A 27,234-nucleotide genomic window follows, 5' to 3' on the forward strand; every position below is an offset into this window, starting at 1 on the left:
ACAAAAAATAAATTCCCTTTTTTTTACTGCAGATGTTTTTGTACAGATTGCTCAAGCAGTAACTCAATGTTTTTCTAAGAATCTTTTCAACCGTAACAAGCTTATGATACTTTGAATATTGAAAATAGTAACACTCTCACTAAGCTATGAACCTAAATACCCAAATTCATGACTTATGTAAGGGTGATGCTACAGATGTTACAAGGATAAAATCTTTGCAGACTTTTAGGCCATTCCAACTATTTTATATATGGGAACATTCAATTACGATTATTATTATTATTGTGGAACTGTGGCCAAAGTCACATTTGTCATTACTTTATTGTGCTTTTCTTGGCTGATGGTGACAAATATCATTTTTTTCTCCTGTTTTTGTGACCTCAGCATGTTGGAGTTATCTAAGATTAAAATAGTGATAATTATGGGGAAGACATTTCTCTCTTTTCCAGCTGTCTAATCAAACATTTTATAACTCAGTTATTGCACTCCTTATTGTGTTTTACAACTATGATACTATTATACTATTATTAGATGTCACATTACTTTGTATGAATGAATAATAAACAAGAAACAAACTTTGGAGATGCTGAGCATCAAACTGCAGACCAACAGCTATTAAACATAGATATATTTTCTTAAGTTCAGATTCCAGTTATTGGAACCTTAGGAGAAGACATTTAATATAGTTCTATGCTAAAAGTATTTATTAACTTTAATTAAGTCCATGGCTGCCTGTCAAGGTAATAGCCTCATCACAGCCTAAGGCACCTTCTCTGTGATTATTTTCAACATTGGCTTCCACTTCCAAAAAGCAAATGAGGACTTGAAGTGCTGATCAATAAAAGGAACAGTCATCTGAATATTTGTTTCCCTGTTTTTAAACGTACTCGGGAGACGAGCTATTTCCTTTGTGTAGTTCCCTCTGCCGCCCCTTGTGGTCGCTCCTGTGCGCACAGAAACAAAACAAAGCCACGTTCAAGACTGCAAATACACCGCGGCGGCTCGGTTCTGTTTTTCGCTTGATTTAAAACAACTAATTAAATACGCATATGAGTCTCTGCAGAAACAAATGTGCCGGTAAAGCCTTCCGTTACGGTTTAACGCGGTAAACGCGCTCCGGTGCGCGTTCACCAGCGCGCGTCTCACAGCTGTATGTAGCCAAAACACTGCGCGAGCGGATGGTGCCTACTTCCTGAATTCACAGCAACAGATTAGAAAAGCAGTTTGGCAGCAGCCGACCAGCGTTTTTAGGTCCGATAGCCACATGCTACACTTCGGCTTGTAATCCCATCGCTGTCGGCTCGGTTCAAGGAGTGTCGCCTTCTGCCACGATGGTGGACGCTCTCGCTGGGTGTCTCTTTGAGGACATCCAGTATGAAGACATCCAAGTCGAAGCGGTAATTTACAGCTATAGAGTAAAACTAATGCTAGCTCAGCAATGCTAGTGATAAGTGGTCGCGTTTGGGTCAGCAGCGTTTCTGAGTCAGGCTGAGCTAAAAGACTGAAATGGACCAAGGAGGTCTGTTCAGCTGGAAGCTATAACTCAGTGAGAGCTTATCAAACAAAGGTCTGCGCATTTAACACAACAGTGTTTACTGCTGCTTACTTCCAGTAACCAGAACAAGGCCCCGGGTTTAATGGGCAGTTATCCCTGATACTTTAACAAGTGAATCCCAGCTTAGCTTCTTCCGGAAACTGAAGCAGAATGTGAAGTCACTGATTGCAGTGTGTACTCCTGTTTAATCTCCCAGCCTGCACTGTGCCCTCAGCATATTGTCCATGTTTTCTCTTCAGGCTGTTGGCAGAGGCACTTTTGGAGTTGTCTTCAAAGCTGTGTGGAAAGGAAAGGATGTAGCAATCAAGACCATTGAGAGTGACAGTGAACGGAATGCTTTCCTTGTTGAGGTACTGACAACATCTGCTCTGTGACACCCACCTTCACCTACCGCTGACTCATTACACTAGTGTTCTGGTAGGCCTACTGGAGACCATGCTGGCTCAACTTACTGATATGTGTGTCCTTACCTGGAATGACTGTATAATGTTCTCGCACCCTGCTGGGTGAAAATGAGAGCTCTGACTTGGCCGTTCCAGAGCTGGAATTTTCTTTAGGTTAAAGACTGTTGCCTTGACATTCTCTTGGAAAACCCAATCTTCTCTTGGGAATTAATGGTAGTCTCTGTGAGTGTAAGGTGTTCAGGCCATGATGCATTAAAGAAGCCCTAAACAATGACTCTCTCTCCACTTCACTGTGGGGTGAGCTGGGAATTTCAGCTTGAGTCAAAAGTGGCAGGTGAACTAAATCATAATCATAAGCAAATCATTTTATTTCAGAGGTGCAGGTATTCATCCCCACTCACACAATTAAATTCCGGAACTCACGGCCACTCAGCAGTCATACGCACAATGAAGCCATCATCCACATCAGAGTGTCTGCTTGGCACTGCAGCGCTCTCACAGGCAGCTCCTCTCAGAGCTCAGATCAGCCACACTTTGAACAGTGTGGGGGTCGAAGGAGGGCCGAATGTGACTGATCGTGTTCAAGGCAGTGAAGCCAGCACCTCTGTGACTGACAGGCTCAATTTACACATAAACACAGTTACATGTAGCAGTGCAAATATTCACAACTATCACGTTATTACTTTAATGCTGGAGAAATCTTAAAAACCAGAGGATCTGAAGACTCTGCACTAGGGCTGGGTGATATATCGAGTTTCTAATAAGCATCAATATATTTTCATATGCGATATAAGATGAGACAATATCGTTTATATGGATATAGTCTTTGTCTCGTTACAATCATACTTGTAGCTCCACCAGTTCACCTTGCTCTTCTCCCAGTTTCTCTGCACAGCTTCGCTTTGCCCCCAGCGACTTTATTTCCCCAAAAAGTAACTAGCAACAAATTTAGCGTTTTTTTTTCCAGTGACATCAACGACTTTTGGAGAGTTTTGGAAAACTGAAATCCTCTGCTGTCGCCGTGTTGTGCGCATACAGCCTTCGTACTGCATCCATTTGTACTAGGGATGCTCCTGGCGACTAGTTTCTTAGACTAAACAACGGGAAAAAATTAGACTAACCAACTAGTCTAAAACTAAGAAAAACTTTAAATTTTATGCCTGTTTAATGGACAATGTCAAAAGCTGTGTAAACAAAGATTAATCACATTCTTCTGGAATGAATCGCACTTTAAATGCTGCTTAACTGTGCGGCACCAAACATTATGATCCCTGCACGTTACACTCCAAACAACGAGGAATAAAAACATAAAATCAGTTGATATAAATATATGAAAACGCGTTACTGCAAACGATGTTCACGCATCACTGAATATGAGAAAATAACATCCAAAAAATGAATCAATTGTGACTTAAAAGTGTGACGCGTTGTGCCGCGCATTATCAACGATGCTCGTTGCTCTACGATTCATGACACGCATCAAAACAATATAAACATCTGTCCACCCGTTTTCTTCCGCTTATCCGGGGCAGCATCCGGAGCCCAGACCTCCCTCTCACCCAGCCTCCTCCTCCATTTTATCCCCGATTCAGGCTTCAGCTGCTACCACATAACTACGTAAGTGGCCGATGTTTTTTGTTTGTTTTTTAAGTGGCCGATTTTGATGCCGACGTTTATACCTGTGCAGGTGCATTGCGTGTTAATTACCTTTCGGTCGTGTCCCTGTGTTTTACGTGCAGTGGTGGCTGACAGAAACATAAAATGCTGTGGCACCTTTTCCCTAATGGATCCCACTCTTAGCTGTGGTGGTTTTTTTTTGTTTTTTGTTTTTTTTTTTTTAAGGCGCAAACACATTTGTTCCTCTAGTTTTTTCTCTTCTTAGTAGCCGGAAATGCAGGGAAGGGTGTTTCTCGGGAGGTGCGCTTCAGGTAACGCTATGGCAGTTTTCTATAACGATGTAACGGCTGCAGCCCCATCTGGTGGCATAAAATTTAGGACGAAGATTTACCAGCACTGGGTTAATTAAAACCTTAATAATTAGGCTAATTGACTAGTACGTCTGGTACCGACTAGTAACAGTAGATTAGCGTCGATTAGTCGGGTAATCGCGCACATCCCTAGTTTGTATGCTTTAGTACCCCCAAGAGTCCCTGGCTGCAGGTAAGAGGGGACCGCCATACGCAGCAGAAATTGGTTTGTACCGTAAGTCACGTGACCTTAATAGTGAAAGTGGGTCTTTTTCGGCCCTTTGCTGTGATACGTCAGCAGATATGTCTATGGATTTACTGATATGATATGAGCTGACTATAATCCTGCTGACTGAAGGATGGAATTTTGTTCAGTCTGTTTACATGTTTTGTTATTTTGCACACAGTACTGGATGTTTATACCTTTGGGAAGAAAACAATAGAGATATGTATCTTATATCGCCATTTAACTAAAAAATATTGAGATATTATTTTTGGTCCATATCACCCAGCCCTACTTTGCACTCCTATCATATCTGTTGTACAGTGTCACCTTATTATGATTTGCTTTTTAAAGTTAAATGAGGAACATGCATGACGTCAAAGTCAAAGTGAACTTAATTGTCAATCAAACCATGTAATAGTACATTACACAGAGGACTGAAATTTCATTTCACCAAACCCCAAAATGTGTATTATTGAAAACAAAAATGACACTCAACTAAGCATAAAAACTGAAGCATAGACTAAACGTAAAACATTACTAGACATAAAATGTACATAAATAAATATCAACAGATCACACAACATAAGACAGGCAGTGGGGATACAGTTTCTAGGCTAACACAGTGTACCAGAATGTAGTCGGGTTGAGGTATGTTACTCGAGTGCAGTGGTAATAGTACAGGTGTACAACAATACAAAGTGCAATATGGCAAAGTGCAGAATATCAGCATGGAGATAGATGAGTTTAGTAAACTTGTGATGTACAAAAATAAATTTGGCATGTGCATAAAAAGAGTCTTTTGCAGATGTTGAGTCTGCTGTTTTCACAGTTTGCTGTCATTTTATGTGTGTTTTCATGAGTGAGTAAGAAGCCTGATGGCCTGTGGGAAAAAGCTGTTTCTGAGTCTGGTAGTCCTGCAGCGCATACTGCTGTAGCGCTTGCCAGATGGTAGGAGGGTGAACAGTTTGTGTGAAGGGTGTGTGTGGTCTTTGATGATGTTGATGGCTCTTTTCTGGCAGTGGGATGAGTATAGGTCCTGGATGGAAGGTTGGGCTGATCTGGTGATCTTCTCTGCTGTTCTCACCACCCTCTGTAGGGCCTTCTGGTCAGCAACAGAGCAGCTGGCATACCAGACTGAGAGACTGTCGGTGAGGATGCTCTCAATGGCACCCCTGTAGAAGGTGGTGAGTGCTGAAGGGGGGGGAGATTGGCTCTCCTCATCCTGCGTAAGAAGTGGAGGCGTTGGGAGATGGTGTTGGTTGTCCATATCAGGTCATCAGTGAGTTGCACCCCCAGGAACTTGGTGCTTTTCACTGATTCCACAGCACTGCCATTGATAGTGAGGGCTGTGTGTGGCTTGTGATTTTTCCTGAAGTCCACAGTTATTTCCTTTGTTTTGTTGACATTGAGGTGTAGATTGTGATTACCACACCAGTTGATGAGTTGGTGTACCTCCTCTCCGTAGGCTGTGTCGTCATTGTTGCTGATGAGACCCACTACTGCTGTGTCATCTGCAAACTTGATGATGTGGTTCGAGTTGTGTCTGGCACAGCAGTCATCAGTGTGAACAGTAGAGAACTCAGCACACATCCCTGGGGGATGTCCCTGGCGGGCCTAAAAAGAAAAGAAACAAAAACAGCTTTTTGTAGTCCGTTAAACCAACTTAATTTTCCAAAGTGTGGACAAGCGTGGCTCAGGAGGTAGAGCGGGTCACCTACTAATCAGAAGGCTGGTGGTTTGATTCCTGGCTGCTCCAGTCTCCAGGCTACGTGCCAAAGTAATACGCTCTCCGATGCAAGCGTTGGAGTGTGAATGTTAGTAAGCACTGAGCTGTTGAAGGAAGTGCTTATATGAATGGGTGAATGCAGAGAGCTTTGAATGCTCAGCTAGAGTAGAAAAGTGCTATATAAGAACTAGTCCACTTACAAGTGGGTATAAGCCCTGCTGGTGAGTGATACACCGCAGTACACATCTGGCTGCTCAACTCGGGGGTTCACATCCAGCACCGGCGCCATGGGAACCGCTCGTCCAGATAAAGTTCTCTGAGCACAGAGTGGACGTGAGACGAGGACGCCTGTTGTTTAAAACAATGGTAAGAAGCCAGTTTGTCTGCTCTGAGCACTGTTCCTGGGATCATGTCCATCAAAGTCTGACCGTGAGTTGATTCATTCCGAGCTGGTGTCCACGAGTGCAGTGAGACAGCGATCAGCAGCATAGCCCGAGCCACGTGGAGAGCAGTGTCTCCATTACAGCTCAGTGCTGACCATGTTTATCAAAAAGCAGCTTGGCTGCTCTTTCATCATCATATGAGTGTAAAAGATTGACTTTTTTTTATACTGTCTGTGGTCATTGTTTACCCAACTTGAATTTTAGTAGATGAAGCTGGAATTCTAGTTTATGCGTCTGTAACCTGACAGGGACAAAATGAAGCTAAACTGTGGAGAACCAGGTGATCGTAGTTACACAGGTAACAGACTGGCCTGAGATTCATAAAGAGAAAATATCTATTTCTGCCACAGTGTACTGAAAAAAATAAATGGTCATAATTATTCAGTAGAAGTTTAATGGATTAATGGGAAGTAACAAATAGTTCTTTTAGAGTGAGCGTTACATTGTTTCTGCCGTGGATGTAAAACGCTGTTTGAGATTTCCATGAAAGCTGTTCTCTAAAGTGAGCTTCTCCATTTGATCTGCATGATAGAGCACGCCGCCTTCCTGCAGAGCACGTTTTACTCTGTTGCTGTTTTACAGTCTTTGGTGAAGGAAGTGCGGCAGCAATAAAAAGAAGCTGTAAGAAACCGAAGCTTTCACAGAGCTTTGCACCTGTTAGCTGGAGTTCATACAAACCTTTGACTCCTGATATTAAAGGATGGTTTTGGAAGGATGAGCCGTTTTAAGGAATAAAAACCGATTGTGTGGAGACAAAAGAAGCTGCTATGAATGCAGCTTCAGACACATGTAGGGTTAGGCTCAGTCATTTCAAAGTCACTTCTCCCCACTGTGATATTGATTTTTCCATCAGTCTGACATCAAGCGATCCATCACTGATCGGAGTGTCATGCTGGCTGCAGACAAGTAAACGGTGCAGAAACGTCTCGCCAGGGTTTCAGTGAACACTTCTGCAAATCACTTCACTGTGCTGTGCAGTTTCACAGTAATGTTACAAATGAATGAACTGGCTCAGGAGGTAGAGCACGTCATCTACTAGTTGGAAGGTTGGTGGTTCGATCCCTGGCTGCTCCAGTCTGCATGCTGGAGTGTCCTTGAGCAAGATACTGAACCCCGAGTTGCTCCCGATGAGTGATTATGTGTGAATGTTTGATACTGTGCGGGTGAATGGGATGTGCTCTATGAGAAGCATTTATCAGTCAGCTGGTTCAGGTGCAGCAGGAGCTCAGAGTTTAGGTTAACCCTCTCTCAGGATCAGGAGACCTGGAGTAAACCTGATCCCTGGAATAAGGCCCTGAGCTAGCATCATTCTGCTTTATATTTCACACCATCTTTCTAGCTGCTGAGCTCTCAGTATGCTAACATGGTTAGCACTTTGGTTTGTTTTAACGGCTTTGCAGTTATCTCTGCACAGCTAACGGGCTGACTGACTTCACTAATTTGTGTTGTAGATGCATCACTGCAGTCTTCTGCCCAGGACCTGCAGACAGTGAAACACCAAACAGCACCGCCCGTCTGCTGTTACTGCTAAAATATTTCTTCCATAATGTCCTGGAGGTGCTGCATTAATGATTTTTATTTTTACTTTGAAGTTTGTATATTTGTTTATGGACTAAGCTCAGCAGTGTTGTTAAAGAGACTAATGCGAACATATTAAAGAGTTGGTACTTAGATGTGCGGTTATTAACCAAGGTACTTGTGTGCATGTTTTATGGCACGAGTCATCCTGATTAAGCAGATCCCAAAACTTGACAGAGCCCACGTGATGTAATTATCTCTCATCAATGCTGATCATCAGCTTCTCTCAGTTGTGGAAGAAGGATCCCATCCTAAATCCTATATGTAACAAAGTAGTATTGCAGTATATGTACATCAAGAAACATGACAAATATTCAACAATAAAATAGATTAAGTAGTGAATAAAATATCAAATGTGTCCACAGTCATGTTAAAGCTTGGTGTACAGCAAGGACAGTTATTAGTGCTCCCACTGCTTCATTTGGTTACTCCACAGTGTAACTGTACAGTATAGGGCGCTGCTTATATCACCACCATGCTGTAACCCTGTGAGCCTGCCGGGCACAGAGGTGGCACCGTCGCTGCTTTGGGAGCCGAGCAGGAGTGTGAATGTGCTGCAGCGCTGCCCAGCTCACAGTCTCACTCGTGTGGTGGTGTGAGTGCTGCATGCAAACAGTCTCTGTGAGTGGAAATGAAACAGTTTGCTTGTGGTTATGTTTTACAATCACACAGATGAGGTTTTGCTGTTGTATGCTGTCTTTTTTATCCTCTAAAATTAATATGCCACCCTTGCAGTGCGGGCAGCACGGTGGCACAGTGGTTAGCACTGCTGCCTCACAGAATAACATCTGGAAGGTCTGGGTTTGATTCCACCTTGGCCCAGGCCCCTCCCTCTCTCTCTCTGTGGAGTTTGCATGTTCTCCCCGTGTCTGCGTGGGTTTTCTCCGGGTACTGCAGTTTCCTCCCACAGTCCAAAGACATGCAGTTACTGGGGTTAGGTTAACTGGAAACCATGGGTGTGAATGTGGGTGTGGATGTTGTCTGTCTCTCTGTGTTGGCCCTGTGACAGACTGGCGACCTGTACAGGTGTACCCTGCCTTTCACCCTGTGTCAGCTGGGATAGGCTCCAGCCCCCCGCGACCCTGAACAGGGTAAGTGGAGATGGATGGATGGATGGATGGACCCTCGCAGTGTGTTTCAGGCAGAGCTAAACAGCTTATTAACTCTTAGATATTTCAATAAACCTACAAGTTCTTTAATTTTGTGTGATGTTTATTGAAGAAATATCAGCAGTGTAAAACTGAAAGAACACAGAAATTTGAACATATATTACTGTACATAAATGATAGTCTATTTATTTTTCAAGGGCAGTGCAGTGTCCCACTCACTGCTTTCACACAAAGATCCTGTACTAATGCTTTTCCTTGCATTATTACAGGAGCAACAAATCCCTGAGAGTCATATAGACGGTTCACCTCTTCATGCATACACTATGAATGTAAGCTGGCTCCAGGAGAGCCTCAGCTGTGTTACAGGAAGAGGCTCGACACCAAATCCTTCAGTTCTTCTGCACAAGAAAAGCTTCTGTTAGCTGCTCACTGTTTTATGCCTCCTTATGCAGCCTTAGAGGAACACATCATTTAGAGCCACACCTTCACATTCAGCACACACAGCTCTCATCTGCTCTGGTTTCTGTGGGTGATACATGCCAAATGTCAGTAGGTACCAGTGTTCTTACTCCAATGATGGTGCTAGCTCAGGCTGTTGAGCATTTTCTGCATCAGCTCTGTATGATCGCTGTTGTCTTTCTGCTGTGTTTTTCTGTGGTTGGATGCATGATCTTGGGGAATGAAATGGTAAGGCCACCCAGCTGTGTTCCTCGTTTGGACTTTCTTCTTTATTCATGATGTGAATAAAGTGTTTGTCATCCACAGATTGTGCTGGTTTGGGGTCATCCTTAGACCTCGCTGAGTGTCCAAAGCTATGTCCCCTCACAGAGTGAGCTCTCTTTACTTCACTGTAAAATGTGGTGCGGGTGTATTACTGTAATGTGCCGTCACTTTACAGCAATACAATGTACAGCAATAGAGTATTACTTAGACAAGGATTGGGAAAGGATGTGTGACCCTTGTACAACACATCTGCTTTGTACACGTTGTACACTCATCTGTGAACTAACTTGGTAGGAGGGCCCAGAACCGGGCGAAGGGCAAAGAACTGCTTCCAGATAAGCTTCACCCAGTGACCCAGCCCAGGTCAAGCCACTACAAATGAGGAGCACCATGAAGCCCACTGATTCTCTCCCATACCTTGTGCACTTTTAAGACATCTTGTGGCAGCTGGTTGTGGGTGTGAGTGATGCTGTGCAACCTCAGAGGAAGAAACGTCTGATCGATCAGCTCGCATCATGAGGCAGCTAATTAAACTGGGGCCTCCTGCCTGAAGTCTCTGTTGCTCCTGAGCATGTTTGTATGTATGGAAGTGGCCTTCATATCAAAGAGACTGAAGAACTGTCTTGGAAAGTGATTTGTTACTTTGTTCATGCAGCACTGCTTACATCCTTCCTGCTTTCTGCAGGATGAACACTGGCTGTGTGGGTCCCCACAAACATCTGTGACAGAGCATGTGCTGTCTGCATGCTGCCTGCTTTCTTCTTCATCAGCCACAGCACTTTCTGTCCTGGGAGGAGGATGACCTGAATGCTCAGCTGTGATGTGTGTGTCATTTTTGCGCTCTAAACGTTGCAGTCTTTAGCCTTACTGAAGCTTTGTGGCTCTTTTTGTATTGTTGAAGGCAGGTGGCAGCTTGAAGAAGAGAAAGCAAAGCTAGGATCATTTCTGACCTTGGCCTGTGACAAATATGAGATGAGGAAATGCCACCAAGTAGTCATCCTTTTACTTGGATGCTTCACTTTCAGGCAGTTTTTCCACTACGCTGTTTACAGCACGAACAGTGTGCAAATATGCAGGTGTGTTTAATGCCATGTTAATGATATTTCAGTACAGACCCCAGGATTCTGCTCCAGGAGAAACCTCCACAGCACCAGCGCTGCTGTGTTGGTTTAGTCTGAGTGGCTCACCTATCATTCAGTAGCACACTGCAGCCGGTACCTGCTCTGTAACAGCAAGCATAAATGAAATGTGACAGGCATAATGGGGCCCAAACACTCCAATGAGAAGCTAGAAACTGACTCAGTAATTACAAAAACTGTCCACTAGGTGGAAGCACAAACAAATCTGCCCACATAATAACCTCAAATGTTTCAGAGAAAGGCGGCACACTTAATTTTTTTTTGCTCAGAAGTTTCATTTTTGTCTCGCGGGATGTGATTTATTTTTTTTTAAATCAGTAATGCAGCACCTTCCAAAGAGAAGAGCTCGTGAGCACACCTGGCATAGGTAACTCGCACATGTCTGAAGGCCCTGGTAATAGTTTATACTGGATTTATAGCAACATATTCCACAGATTACTTTTTCCATCTGCTGTGCTCTGAAAAATCAAATGCACACAAAGGGAAACATGACCTGCATCCAACTTTTAAAATCTTATTTCTCTCATCAGTTTTATCAACAGATCAAGCAGAAATGAACGATGATTCAGTGAATTATGAATTAATGTGATAGCTGTGATCATCTGAAACCATAAAGTTTCTTTCATTAGTTTGAAATGTGTGTTTTCTCTCCACCTGCCCTTTTTCACAGCTCCGCCAGCTCTCCCGGGTCAGTCATCCCAACATTGTTAAGCTGTATGGCTTCTGTGACGATCCAGTGAGTATCAAACACTCAACAGTAAAAGTTTAGTGAATTAAAAAAATCCCATGCTAGTTATTGAAACTTGCAGGATGTGGAGAAGCAGTGGGAGGTTTAGAAGTTTCATCTTCATGGTTTTCATGAATTTATCTGGAGGTCATGTGATTTCTTTCTCAGGTCTGTCTGGTCATGGAGTATGCAGAATGTGGATCTTTATATAACCGTAAGTCGTACACTGTTTCGGGTTTAAAATAATGGCGGCTGCTGTACTCTGGGTTACTTCCAGTGCTGCAGAAACTTTTCTGGTGTCCTTTGTGGGATATTTCAGCACTGGAAAATGACTCTAGAAACTATGGAAATATACACAAGTTCATATACCATTACCATTTACCATCATCACAGCTGAATTTCAATGCATTTTAAATAGCAGTAGAATGATTGTGCTTATCGATGTCATAACTATTTGTTTCTCTCTCTCTGTTTCTCTCTCAAAGTTCTGCATGGTGCAGACCCACAGCCCTTCTATACAGCGGCCCATGCAATGAGCTGGTGTCTGCAGTGTGCCCAGGGTGTTGCCTATCTTCACGCCATGAAGCCAAAGGCATTAATTCACAGGGACCTCAAACCACCAAAGTAAGATTGTCAGTGATAAAGCAGATAAAACTGCATGATGACGAAGTCTCAGAACTTTTATGCTGCAACAGTCTTTGCCCACTGATCAGTGCTGCTGATTAAAAAATGATGTCCTCTATAAAAATAAAACAGTTTGACTAATGTGAAGCATTACATTAATCTGCTGTTCAGTCTGTGGCTGCACACCTACACAGCTCAGTAACTATGGATGGGCTACATGAAATGCTGTCCACATGTTGTGCCCATGGGATGAATCCTGATTCCCTGAAATGTTGGCCTCTTCAAGCTGACATTTGTAAAGACTGCTGCACTGCTATGAAGTGTAGTACACACATCCACGCGCCAATGAGGATCATCATCAAACTTTTCTTCTTGATGATGGCATCAATATGATGTTGATCCATTTTGATAAAGTGTAACAGAATATAGACTATCAGTTGCTGAAAGTCTGTATCTCTTTTATACTGTTGCAGTCTGCTGCTTGTGGCTCGTGGTACTGTGCTGAAGATCTGTGACTTTGGAACAGCTTGTGATATTCAGACCTACATGACCAACAATAAAGGCAGTGCAGCCTGGATGGCACCAGAAGTATTTGAAGGTCAGCCATAAACAGTATTGTTTTACTTTTATCTTACTTTATGTATTTATACCTTTAAGGTGTGGCCAATACATACAACAAAATAAATTATACAACTGGCATAAAAACTGATATTTCCTAAATATAGTAATAAACATAAATCCACTGTGTACTCTTACGCAACTTTATCAGCAGCGTCCTACAACATGAGTAACATCCTCTCTGCCCCCAGGCTCTCTGATCACCATGGTAACATTTAAACATGCCTTCAAAATAAGATACACTGCAAAAACAAATAAAAAGTGCATGAAAAATCCAACTCACTGTAACGCCAAATCAGTGTGAGCCCTGAGCTGGTCTCTCTGTAACTCGTTTTTGCTAGCTTGTGGCTTGGCTGGGATCAGCCTCACTAAGTATCGGCCGGCACACAATACACTGTCAGAATCCCTGCACGTATTTTGATGGTTGTGACTTTCAGTTTCTTTTAAATATGGTTTTGGTCTATTCCTCAGGCAGTAACTACAGTGAAAAGTGTGATGTCTTCAGCTGGGGCATTATCCTGTGGGAGGTCATCACACGCAAGAAACCCTTTGATGAGATCGGTGGTTCTGCATTCTGCATAATGTGGGCTGTCCACAGGGGTGAGTAGGTTCTATTATCCACTAACCGGAGCTGAAATTCAGTTGATGCATAATAAAAAAAAGTATATTTAACAAGATTGTGTGATTTTCAACTGGCTCTGCATATGTGAAAAAATGACTAAAGCTTTCCTGTTTAAATGCCACGAGGTGCGGTATCCCACTTTGACTCCGTGGTATAATTCACAAACACACAGCTTAAAGCAGATAACCCGAAAGCTGGAGAGGGAATGGCGTCTCACTAAATTAGAAGATGCTCATTTAGCCTGGAAAAAGAGTTTGTTGCTCTATAAAAAAGCCCTCCGTAAAGCTAGGACATCTTACTATTCATCATTAATTGAAGAAAATAAGAACAACCCCAGGTTTCTTTTCAGCACTGTAGCCAGGCTGACAAAGAGTCAGAGCTCTGTAGAGCCGAGTATTCCTTTCACTTTAACTAGTAGTGACTTCATGGATTTCTTTACAAATAAAATTTAGACATTCGAGAAAAAATTATTCATAACCATCTCAAAGATTATTCTTCATGTTCGGCTGCTTTCAGCACTGCTGGTATTTGTTTAGACTCTTTTGCTCCAGTTGATCTTTCAGAGTTAACTTCAATAGTTACTTCCTCCAAACCAGCAACATGTTTGTTAGATCCCATTCCTACTAGACTGTTCAAAGAAGTCTTTCCAATTATTGATGCTTCAATCTTAAAAATGATCAATCAGTCTTTATTAGTTGGCTATGTACCACAGACCTTCAAGGTGGCTGTAATTAATCCTCTGCTTAAAAAGCCATCACTGACCCAGCTGTCTTAGCTAATTATAGGCCAATCTCCAACCTTCCTTTTCTCTCAAAGATTCTTGAAAGAGTAGTTGTAAAACAGCTAACTGATCATCTGCAGAGGAACGGTTTATTTGAAGAGTTTCAGTCAGGTTTCAGAATTCATCACAGTACAGAAACAGCATTAGTGAAGGTTACAAATGATCTTCTTACAGCCTCTGACAGTGGACTCATCTCTGTTCTTGTCCTGTTGGACCTCAGTGCAGCTTTGATACTGTTGACCATAACATTTTATTACAGAGATTAGAGCATACTATAGGTATTAAAGGTACTGCACTGCAGTGGTTTGAATCATATTTATCTCATAGACTCCAATTTGTTCATGTAAATGGGGAGTCTTCTTCACACACTAAGGTTAATTATGGAGTTCCACAGGGTTCTGTGCTAGGATCAATTTTATTTACATTATACATGCTTCCCTTAGGCAGTATTATTAGAAAGCACTGCATCAATTTTCATTGTTATGCAGATGATACTCAGCTTTCCCTATCAATGAAGCCAGATGACACACATCAATTAGTTAAACTGCAGGAATGTCTTAAAGACATAAAGGCCTGGATGACCTCTAATTTCCTGCTTCTAAATTCAGATAAAACTGAAATTCTTGTTCTCGGCCCCACAAATCTTAGAAACATGGTGTCTAACCAGATACTTACTCTGGATGGCATTACTTTGGCCTCCAGTAACACTGTGAGAAATCTTGGAGTCATTTTTGACCAGGATATGTCCTTCAATGCACATATTAAACAAATATGTAGGACCGCTTTTTTGCATTTGCGCAATATTTCTAAAATTAGAAACATCCTTTCTCAGAGTGATGCTGAAAAGCTAATTCATGCATTTATTACTTCTAGGCTGGATTATTGTAATTCATTATTATCAGGCTGTCCTAAAAGCTCCCTGAAAAGCCTTCAGCTGATCCAAAATGCTGCAGCTAGAGTACTGACAGGGACTAGAAAGAGAGAGCAGATTTCTCCAATATTGGCTTCTCTTCATTGGCTCCCTGTTAAATCTAGAATAGAATTTAAAATCCTTCTCCTCACATACAAGGTCTTGAATAATCAGGCACCATCTTATCTCAAAGACCTCATAGTACCATATCACCCCAACAGAGCACTTCGCTCTCAGACTGCTGGCTTACTTGTGGTTCCTAGGATACTTAAGAGTAGAATGGGAGGCAGAGCCTTCAGCTTTCAGGCGCCTCTTCTGTGGAACCAGCTTCCAGCTTGGATTCAGGAGACAGACACCCTCTCTATTTTTAAGATTAGGCTTAAACTTTCCTTTATGATCAAGCTTATAGTTAGGGCTGGATCAGGTGACCCTGAACCATCCCTTAGTTATGCTGCTATAGGCCTAGTCTGCTGGGGGGTTCCCATGATGCTCTGTTTCTTCTCATTCACCTTATTTACTTTGTTTATACTCCACTCTGCATTTAATCATTAATTGATATTAATCTCTGCTCTCTTCCACAGCATGTCTTTCTCTCCCCTCAGCCCAACCGGTCGCGGCAGATGACCCCCCCTCCCTGAGCCTGGTTCTACTGGAGGTTTCTTCCTGTTAAAAGGGAGTTTTTCCTTTCCACTGTCACCAAGTGCTGCTCATAGGGGGTCGTTTTGACTGTTGGGTTTTTTCTGTATTATTGTAGGGTCTTTACCCACAATACAAAGCGCCTTGAGGCGACAGTTTGTTGTGATTTGGCGCTATATAAATAAAATTGAATTGAATTGAATTGAATTGAATCAGTTGCAGCTGAAGACTACATGATTAAAAATGATATACACCCGGTGCTGACTTCAAAAGAAGAAGGTAGCAACGATATGATCACTTTGGTTTAATCTGCTTTTCTGCATTGATTGTTTCCAATGACAGGTACTCGGCCTCCTCTGATCAAAGACCTCCCAGAGCCCATAGAGACTCTGATGACCCGCTGCTGGGACAAAGAACCCAGCCAGAGGCCATCAATGAGTGAGGTCAGAAACACCATGAACCATCTAATGAAGGTATAGTGCCATCACATGGAGCCACAAATGATCATTTCATTTCACTTTGTATATGTAGTAAACAAATGAAATACAGCAGTTGTTTTCTTTGAAATTCAGGAAAATTTAAGTTGTTTTTACTATATACTAGCAATAAAATTGGTGTCTGCCCTGATTTTGAATTATAAACATGAATAAGAGGGATGAAGCTGAAGCACATTTCATAAATTGAAAATATTTGTAATAGCAATCCAAAAAAAGCTTAAATAAAAATTAGGGGTGGGACTTTAACGCGTTAATTTTGATTAATTAATTACGGAGAAAATAAAGAATTAAAATTTTTAACGCATTTTGCACCGTGGAACGTTTCTCAGTGCACGAGTTCCAGGCATACAGATTATATCAACGCACAATGTCCAGATTCAGGGGCCACATCCTGCGAAGGACCCGGCCCACATAGACTGCAAAGGCCGGAAGTGAGCGGCTCGCCTTCATATCAGCGTCACCTCTGCGTAGCTCATGTCGCCTAGCAGCCGTGAGTGCGAAGCACAGCTGTGTAAAAGCAGCTGATTAAACGGAGAACAAACTTTTTCCCCTTTTTGTGGTTTGATTTTAAGTCTTTAATTCAAAATAAGCTGTTAAAAACAAGCATAACACATTTCAGCATCAAGAATACAGCTGAGCGAATGATTAATTTTCAACTATATTAAGTGAGACATTAATGTAGAATAAAACTATCCAGTTATGATGCTTAACTTTAATTTTAGGAGTTTGCTTATCACAGGAGCACTTCCACCCTTCATTGGTCTGTGTAGCAGACTGGTGGGAAAATAAACAAGATTTTGAAGTTTAAGCTTATGTACATTGATTCATTCATCAACTAAACTTAAATTAATATTTATCATGTTAAATATTTAAATGTGATTAAAATGCGATTAATTTCGATTAATTAATTACAAAGTTTCTAATTAATTCGATTAATTTTTTTAATCGAGTCACACCCCTAAAAAAATTTAAATAAACTGTGATCATAACTATAGTAATTGTTCATTATTGATGGTTTGAAGGAAATGAAAACATTTTTTCTTGAACAGTTTTGGCACATTTGCACCTGCAGGATTTTGATCTTTTTCCACTCTCCCACATGTAACAAAACAAACAAAAAACTCACATAAATTTTCTTATCAACTCTATTTTGTGAAATTTAGGAAGCCGTTCATTCTGTTTAACTGGATTAATTTAACCTGATTATTTCTAACCTGCCTAGAATGGGATTCGATATACAATAAGATAAGCTTTATTTGTCACAGTTATACACAGTACAATGCACAGTGAAATGTATTTATATTTGCAGCCAATAGCAAGAAGTAAAAATATATGAATAAGAATTAATCCATAGATGAAGAACTGGACCTATATCTAGACTCAAATAAATGAAATAGATGGCCTTTTGAAAAGATGTTATGAATCAGACCAAAGTAGAAGGAGCTCTGTAACAGTGATGGGTGCTGCGTGTGCGTCTTCCAGTACTTTCCAGGCTCAGATGAACCACTCGAGCTCCTCATCAGTCTTCAGCCAGCAGAAGTGGCTCTTCGTCGGCCACAAGCACAGGTAACCGTCAGCTTCTACTAACGCATGATCTCTTTAGTCAGCAGTTAGTCAGTGTCTGGTGACTTTTTCTAATGTGATACAGGCACAGAAATTATCATCATTATTATCTCATTCCTTTCCTCCCGTTCAGGCTCGTATGCTGACTGCACCATCAACTTCAACAGGAGTGACGACAACACAGAACACAGAAACTCAGTTGGTAGAGAGGAAACCCTAAAAAGCTTTGAATCCAAATTTCCACTTCAGTTCAAGCCCTCCAAGGTAATAGAACCTCATGAAGTGAGAGTCGGGATCACACTTGAACACTGTTTTGTTTTAAACCTATTTTATGATTTTCAGACCCCCCAGAATGCTGCGTTGCGTACTGGTCTAACCAGGGTGTCCAGTGTGGACACTCAACCAGGACATTCCCAAAACCCAGCCCAGCTGACCAGTTCTGCACTCAACTCTAGCCAGTCAGAACTGAGGATGACATTGAGCCCCACAGGTAGGGACCACTGTGAGAGCAAGTCCTGCACAGTCCGCACCACAGTGCAGTCCCCAAGGCTGTGTCCAATGTAATGTTTCCCCCCACTGGCCACTTTGGCCGATTAAAAAAAATAGTTTTACGCACTCATTGCTTTTGAACTCCACATTTTGAAATATCAAAATAGCTGATGCCATTTGAAGGGTCGTTACCTACAATACAAAGCGCCTTGAGGCGACTGTTGTGATTTGGCGCTATATAAATAAAACTGAATTGAATTGTTAGGTTTTTGGAGCCAGAAATGACTAAACTTGGATGAAAGGGTGGCGTTACCATCTATCACTAGCATACTTTGTTAGCAATGGTTAGCATATCTGCTAATCAGTGGTAAGTGACAGACTAGTAAAATACTCAAAGTGTCTTCTTTGGTAAATCCTTTCTAGTTCGAGGTGGCTCAGTTCTTGCATTAGTCTGACCACACCTGCATGATTACATACAGGCAGAGCTTTATGTTCCTCCGGCCACAATGCAGGAGCAATACACAGCCCCCTGCCAGTGTTTGAATTTCTCCATTTGTATGTGGTTCTCCAGCAGGTGTCTCTTTTTCAGTCACAGTGACAGATATATGTGTGTGTGTGTCTGTGTGTGTTTAGCTACCAATGGAGTAGATGGCTATCTGAAATTGGATTACCAACTGCAGGTAAGGTGAAAATCAAATATGTTTGATTGTTAGCTGTCTGCTACTGTGGAAAGAAATCTGCAAGCATGTGTTTCTTTCATTAATTCAAATGAAATGAAACATGGGTCAGTGGGGCACTTCTGGCAGTTTTAGTGTGCTTCAGGACATGAGGACATGGCTATAGTTCATCCCATTATAACAACTGTTTTCTGTAACTTTGTTCAGAGATGACATGCACATATACACATGCTCACATTTAGTGTTTATGCGTGTATAGGCATGACACTTAATGCCAATTGTGTGAGAAATCTAGATTATTAATGAACTGAAAATCAGTAAAATCAACAAAATACATATTTTATGTTTGAAGTTGTAGTTCACACTAAATGTTTGCTTAAATAAATAAAATGTTGATATACTAATGATTGAAATTCTGGACACGCGGCTGAAAATCCATCTATTTTTGGCCACTTATCCGACATGCCCAGGAGGCAGTGTCATCAGTTACCTGAACCACTTCAACCAGCTCCTTTCAAGCAAAGGCTCTACACTGCGCCCCTCTTGAATAACTAAGCACTTTACTCTCGCTGTGGGAGAGCCCAAGACCTCTCAAAGGAAGTTCATTTCTGCTACTTGTATCTGCAGTGTCATTCTTTCTGTCAGTACCTAGAGCTTGTGACCATAGGTGAAGGTATGACTGTAGATCAGCCAGTAAATCAAAAACTTGGCTTTCGTGCTTAGCTCATCATCTCACAGCAGCCACATTACTGCAGATACTGCACCAATCCGCCTTCACTCATGAACAAGACCCTGAGATACAGTGCTTACCAAATTTACTAGACCATATGAAATAAGAAAACCCAAATATTTTAGAAACCTGTAAAAAAAAACTTATTTAAAGCTAAAATTAATTTTGTTATTTCTGAGGCAAATACCAAATGAATTCACATTTTTATACCCAAATTTAAGCCAGCACACTGGACCTTTCTGAAAGGTCAGAAATTAAACCATGGCTCCAGACTCAGGTGCTAACTTTTTCCCCAGCTGCTTGACACGCGGCTTCAAACCTCCGCAATGCAAGCTGGAGGCTACCACTCACTGAAGCCAGCATAATTACATCATCTGGAAAAAGCAGAGAAGAGACCCTCCACCCCTTGGCTGCACCTATATAATAGAGGACAGCCTCAGAGATGCAGTTGAATCCCTTTTCCAAATTCTCAAGAGCATGTAGACTGTTGCGGGCAAACTCCTTTCTGCACCCTTCAATGTGAGGAATGTGATTCCTCTTGAAGCTGGAGGCATCGCCTTGTAAAAAGGAAGTTGTGGGCACTGCCCACAACTTCAGTGCTATGGTATGAAGGCACGTCAACTAGGACAGCTCTAAAAAGAATCCAGAGCCCTGAGAAACTGAAGGTGAACCTCATCCATCTGAGAGGTCTGGCTACTGGCGAGTTTATTTTATCCACCTCAGTGACCTCAACCACCATTATCCTCAGGCCCTACTTTACCCACAGAAAGCATGTCAGTGGGATCGAGGGGATCCTCAAAATATTCCTTCCCTGAATACATCAGGAATATCCTGCAGTTTGACACAAATTAAGTCACAGTGAATGATTTATTCTGTTTCCTTTTTTATTGTTAAATTAGTTGTAGTTGTGAGGTAGTGTACTAGTGCAGTATATGAGAATTGGGAATTCAAACCCAGCCTGTACGATATTTTTCCTTTCATACTACCATTAACTTTTTATAGCAGTGTTCTCATCCAACTGTAGTGTTGATTTTGATATTGTCTTTGAGTTTTTAAGTGCGTATATGTAGAATATTGCATTAACCACAAAGCGGCCCCTTTGTTTCCAGCCTCTAGCTCCTTGTCCAAACTCCAAAGAGTCCATGGCTGTGTTTGAGCAGCATATCAGGATGGCTCAAGAGTACCTTAAAGTCCAGTCAGAGATTGCTCACCTTGTTCGGAGAAAGTAAGTCACATATACACATTTCGCTCATTGACTTTAATACACATATAAACAATTCTGTCAACTCTTCACTGGGAACTTCTTTAATATGACTGTGTAAACATTTGGCATTTTATTCACTATTTATTGTTTGTATTTTATTATTGAATATTTATTATGTTTCTTGAAACAGGTCTCTCTTGCAAATGAGACACTGAATCTCAATGGGACTACCTGTATAAGTAAAGGTTAAATAAAATAAGAATGCATTATTAACTTTAGCAGAACTGTGTACATCTGAACATATGATGTAATAATAAATGTATGATTTCATCATGAACTGTAGAAGTCTCTGAAAAAAGTATTTCCACAACTTTGCTTTTGTGCATTCAGCCAAGTAACATAAGAGGATTCTGTGTCAAAGAAGAAAAGAACTTTATTGGTGCCAGAGAGAAATGCATATGTCTGACATAGCTCATCTGCTGTTTGTATGAGAACTGAAAAGCCTGGTAGCTGTGGGCACAGATGATTTTCTGGATCTCGCCATTTTACAACAGAGAGAGGAGTCTTCCAGTACTGATGTTTGTTTGTTCGATAAAGATGTTATAAAGTGGGTGATCAGAGTTGTTCCAGATGGCTTTTGTGATGGTAACGGTTATGTGCCAAGTGGTGGCCAGTAGCTCTGTGGGCTTCTTTGACATTGGCAGTCAGGTGGGAGCAACAGTTAGCAACAGTTTCACCAAGAACTTCACGTGGAACTTCAGCTGTTGCCTCGGGTGGAACGCACACGAGTATTGTTATGATAGGAATTCTCTTGGTACATAATATGGTCACATACCAACTGCCAATAATTCTATATCAAGACAACACATCTTCTCTTTGACAGTGACGTGCAGGATTACACCATCTGTGGTTCACAAATAAAGCCAGACCCCCACCTATTTTTTCTTGTCACTGGCTTTAGCATCTCTGTCTGACGTATGAGGGTGATACCAGGTAGCTCCACATTCGAGTCTGAGATGTTTTGATTCAACTGTGCTTCAATAAAACACATGAGACTGCACTCACGATACTTTCTGAATCTTCACCAATATCTTCAGCTCATCACCTTTGTTGAGCAGAGAGTTGGCATTTCCCTTGATGACTGTTGGCAGTTATCCAAGCCTTCACTTCCAAGCCTTCACCTTTGCACCAGCATGGCAACCACTAAAACACCTCATTATGTCAGCTGTAATAGGGTGGTGTCTTCCAGATTTGCTCCATTTCAATGAAAAAAGCTCTTCTCTTGAGTAAACTCTTTTCCCCACAGAAGTATCCATTAACATCAATAAAAAAGAAACAATAAAAACACACAACAAAAATAAAGTAAAGATCAGAGCTACCAGACTTTGCCACTACCAGTTGAACAATTGTATTGGTGAGGATTTGAATCAAAAATTTCCAAATTTGAAAATTTAGATTTGTCACCCAACAAAGAGCCACCAAGGGAACTGTTTACCCTGCCCGGTATAGGGTTACTGGGACCCCACCCTGGAGACAGGTCTGTGGAGGGAGCCCAAAGAGGAGACATGCGTCTGCCCTCCTACCCTGCCATCTAGTGACTCCTTTGTCCTACTAGGAGACTTCAGTGCTCAAGTGAACAATGACAGTGAGACCTGGAAGGAACGGCCGGCCTGATCTGAACACATATGGTGTTGTGCAAACCACAGTTTGTCCATAACAAACACCATGTTTGAACATTAGGATGTCCATAAGTGCACATGGCACCAGGACACCCTACGTTGCAGGTCGATGATTGATTTTTTAATTGTATCATCAGATCTGCGGCCGTATGTTCTGGACAGTTGGGTGAAGAAAGGAACTGAGCTGTCAACTGATCACCACCTGGTGGTGAGTTGGATCAGGTGGTGGAGGAGGAAGCTGGACAGACCCAGCGCACCTAAATGTGTTGAATGTGTTTGAAAGCAAAACATAAATAAAGGAGGACCAGTACAAAAAGTGGCAGTGGCACAGTGGGTAGGTACTCGCCTTGCAGCTGGAGGGTTGTTGGTTCGAGCCCCTGTCCCTGCACTGCATTGTGTCCAAGACACTTAAACCAGATTGCCTAACGGTAGCGCCTGTCTCTGGCTGCATGACTGCAGACACTCGTCTCTAGATGAGTGATCTGGAACGATCATTTCATTGCGTGCCTTGTGTGCACAATGACAATGAGTTGAATCTGATCTAATGAGACTTTTGCACAATAGTCCATGTGATTCATAGGGCTGGTATCAATCCTGCTAACAAGTTAATTTACTTTTTTTTTTTTTTTTCAATTTTATTCCATAAATACTTTGTAAATCATCATCTGATAAATTCTCTAGCTGATACAACCCCAAAGGGGATTTTTGTGTCTCTGGCTTGAATGTGAGTACAAATGGTTGTGTGTCTCTTTGTGTTCACCCTGTAAAGACTGGTGACCTGTCCAGGATGTACCCTGTCTCTCACCCTATGACAGCTGGAATAGGCTCTAGCCCTTTGTCTGCAGCAGAACTAAAGCTTACTAGTTTGTTTCATCTTTAAGAAAATCTGTTTTAGGCTAAAGTCAAATCAAGCAAATTTTATATTTCTAAAACTATTAAGACAAAGCATTTGTTATATAATGATTAATTTCTGCCAGTTTAAAAAAATGATATATAGTAAGAGACAGTTAGGTCCATAAGTATTTGAATAATGGCTCATTTTCTATAATTTTGCCTCTGTATACTGTCACACTGGATTTTGAATCAAACAATCAAGATGTGATTGAAGTGCAGATTTTATTCAAAAGTATTTCACTGCCTGTTTAGGAAATATAGCCATTTTTATGTATCGTCCCCCATTTTTAGAGCCTTCAAAGTATTAGGATTGTTAACTAAAAAGCTGTTAATTTTTGTTGTCTCATTAAAAGATCTAGAGTTTATTCCAACTGTTGAACTGGCATTTGTAGCCATTTACTGGAACTATCAATATCGGGTCCAAAGAGATGTTGATACAAGTGAAGGATGCCATTATTAGGCTGGATGATCGAGATAGCACAAATGTCAGGAATTACCTCATGGCATCACATCTTGACTGATTTAAAATCCTGTGGTGTGGTTCAGAGGCAAAATTACAAAAATTGTGTCATACTTATCTGATTTTACTACATGCGTTGTATTCCTCCCTCTGTTTAGGAAGGAGCTAATGTCTGAGCTGGAACAGGATGAGATGGAGCAGCAGACCTCATCTCGACTCATCCAGGAGCGCAGCAAGCTGCTGGAGGATAACAGCAGCCTATCGGCCTACTGCCAGGGCTTGAAGAGCAAACTGAGCCTGATGAAGAGTCAGAACTAACAGCACAGCTCGGACAGAAGGATGGACTGCAGCAAACAGCAAACAATGAACTATAGATTCATAATGTAGCTGCCATCAAAAGGAGGACATGTTTGGGGCACATTTGTAGAAATGTCATCTAAATGGTGAGCCTGTGATTGGTTCCAATTTCAGACTTGCTTGGAACTACTAAGGGACCAGCGAGATGTGAGAACTGGTAGTGAAAGTAAGCCATCAGAATATGAAAGAAAAGCTCTTTTTTTTTTTTAAACTATTTATGTAGTTGTGGCTGTGTGTCAGGCAAAGTTTGCAGTCACTACTCACACATTGTAACACAAAAATGTGCTATGGCAGCAAACTGCATTAGCTGCTACATGTGGATAAGGGCACTGATGCTGCTAACCAAACTTCGCAATCTAAATTTTCTTGCCAGGTACATTTCCCAAAAGCGCTATCCTCCTGAGACCCGATGTCCTCTGCAGTGGTCACCAAAACAGTTAAAGATACAGTACCTTTCCCCTCGTTCTCAGGAGCATGTAGCACAGGTGGCACGTGAAAGGTTTGTCATGAAAGTGCAGGGAAATGAACTCATTTATCAATTTGGAGAACACATTGCAAATAATTATTACACACCTAAACATGACTATTTGTTCACTGTTTCACAGCTTCATTGTGAACCACTTAGCTAAAACGTTGGTCCTAATGACGTAGCAATAAATTTGATGATAATGATGGTGTTGAATGTCCCTTTGAAGAGGATCTGCTGCAGCAGGTCAGAATAACGTGGACAGAGCACTCATGCGACACGTTGCTCACTGAAGGCTTTAGGGGATTGTCTTATAAAGCGGTTTTTGGATGTTTTTACCACAGGAAGTCCTCGTGTCTGGGTCACTTCTGTGGGCACACCGTTGAAGTTATTCTTGCATTGTTCTGTGACTGTTGTAGGTTTTCCTGCGTAGGCTGATGTCCAGCCTATTAGTCTCAGTTCTGATTTTGCATACTACAATTAAAAGTTTTTCTGATCAGTGCATATTCAGCCTTTGCAAATGATATTTTCTGGTCACCTTTAATGGCCAGTCTGTTTTGATATATTTTACAACTGGGGAAGATTTCCTCCATAATGTTGCCTCTTGGAATGTTTAAAGTTGGTCTCTGATAACATGATTTGAGGGAAGCTACTCTGAAGGGTCCTGGTATCCCTGCACCTCATAAGTTGCTTTTGGACCAAGCAACCTTTTCATAGTTGCAGCAACTGTTGGTGGTAGCAGTGTTTTCTTTCTGTATCTGCAGAGTAACTGGGGATCACCATACTTTTTAGGACTGTGTTTTTAGGGTCTTTTTTAACTCTTTACAGAGTAGGTATTTTTGAGTAATACAGGTGTATGGTGATTGGTCCTGACGTAAGTGTGTGCTGATTGGTCTAACACACGGGTCTTTCTTACATACAGAGATTTTAGCCAGAGTCAAAGTAAATTCAGTAGTATCCATATATTCTATCAATAGTGTTTTTATTTACTTGAACTTGAAAGACATGTTTTTGTTTATAGTCTGAAATAATGGCAGGGATCTAACCAGCGATTGATCGCTCGGCGCTTCGCCATGCTGAGGTCATCTTGCGCCGGGCTGAGAATTTCACCGGTTCGCCATCACTCTTTTCTTTTTTTTTCTCTCACTATAGTATTATTTAATCGCAATTTGCAGTCTACTACTGGGCACGGCTGGTACAGGCGATCTCGTGATGGTCCTGTTCACACTTGGTTTCTTGAGGCTACAGAAAGGAAAGGAGGAAGAGGAGGAAAAAGGGAGCTCAAAGGCCTTGGAGAAAAGACTACAGTTTGCAGCAAATGATGTCACTTCCTGCTGTTGTAGTTAGTGGCTTGCATTGAAAACATGATCGTGTTAGCAGCTGATCGGATTGATAAAACACCTGGATTATAATGTTTTTGTTGTGTATGCTTTTTTACGTTATTTCTGCAAACCCATTAGTGAAAGGAAACGGCGCTCTGGAACATGTTGAATTCATGATATGTAAGTGTAACTCTGCTGGTTTTGTATGCAAAAAGAATTATCGCTCTATCTAATGAGGCCTGAATTAGAGTTCTGCGTCAGTCCAACATATGCAACCTGACGTGCGTCTCTTGAGTAATGTAACCATACCTTGATCGATGTAAGCCCCCCATCAAGCGGACGAGCAAATAATTTTGAGAATATAATGTAGATCTGTGCTCTCCCTGCTGTGTGTGCATGAATCATTCCAGACCCTCAGTTCCTCTGGTGCAGGGGTCATCAACTCCATCTGCCCAAGGGTCACAATTTTTCTCTGCACAGTGTCAGATGCTGTCGTAAAGTAAAATCAAATTAATATTGTATCCTCAGTAATATATTATCATCAGATATATCAATTTTCCTTTCAAATTTATACTATTTTTAATGACCTGATGTGCAAGTCTTGCACTCACATACTTTCTGTTATGTTGACAGTTGTGTTCATTATAGATATGAGCACGGATACAATAAAATGTTAAATGAGAGCAACGAGTTTCTCTGCACAATCTACTTTTCAGAAGTGTTTTTGTTGTAGATTTTTTTAATGAATATAGAAACATGAACATAGTAATTTAACTACTTTTTAATAAAAAGTATTTTGCTTTGAAGCAAAACCAGTAAACTCCTCTGCCCAGTGTGAATGAAGGCAAAGGCCCAAATATCAGACTATGATAAAAAAAAAATTTCTATAAAGATTCACACAATACAAACCGCAGTGACACAAAATGGCACCACCTTTATTTTAACCCACTGTGTCCAACTCAAGCCCACCTACCCGTCCGGTCCCCCAAGAGCAGACCATGTGAGAGATGGGAGCCCCGCGCAGGCCGGGGAGTACGCTCGGCAGCCAGTAATGATCCTTCCGCAGGTTCATCGACAGAAATCTTGTTACAACTTTTATTCCTTTAGT

The 27,234-nt window shown here is 41.6% G+C and overlaps 1 pseudogene; it reads left to right on the plus strand.

The window, feature by feature from the left end:
- Positions 1 to 1,147: 1,147 nt before the first annotated feature.
- On the plus strand, positions 1,148 to 24,782 carry LOC115777173 (mitogen-activated protein kinase kinase kinase 7-like; annotated as a pseudogene).
- The last annotated feature ends 2,452 nt before the right edge of the window (positions 24,783 to 27,234 follow it).

Source organism: Archocentrus centrarchus, unplaced genomic scaffold (genome assembly GCF_007364275.1).
Source record: "Archocentrus centrarchus isolate MPI-CPG fArcCen1 unplaced genomic scaffold, fArcCen1 scaffold_44_ctg1, whole genome shotgun sequence".
NCBI classification, from domain to species: domain Eukaryota; kingdom Metazoa; phylum Chordata; class Actinopteri; order Cichliformes; family Cichlidae; genus Archocentrus; species Archocentrus centrarchus.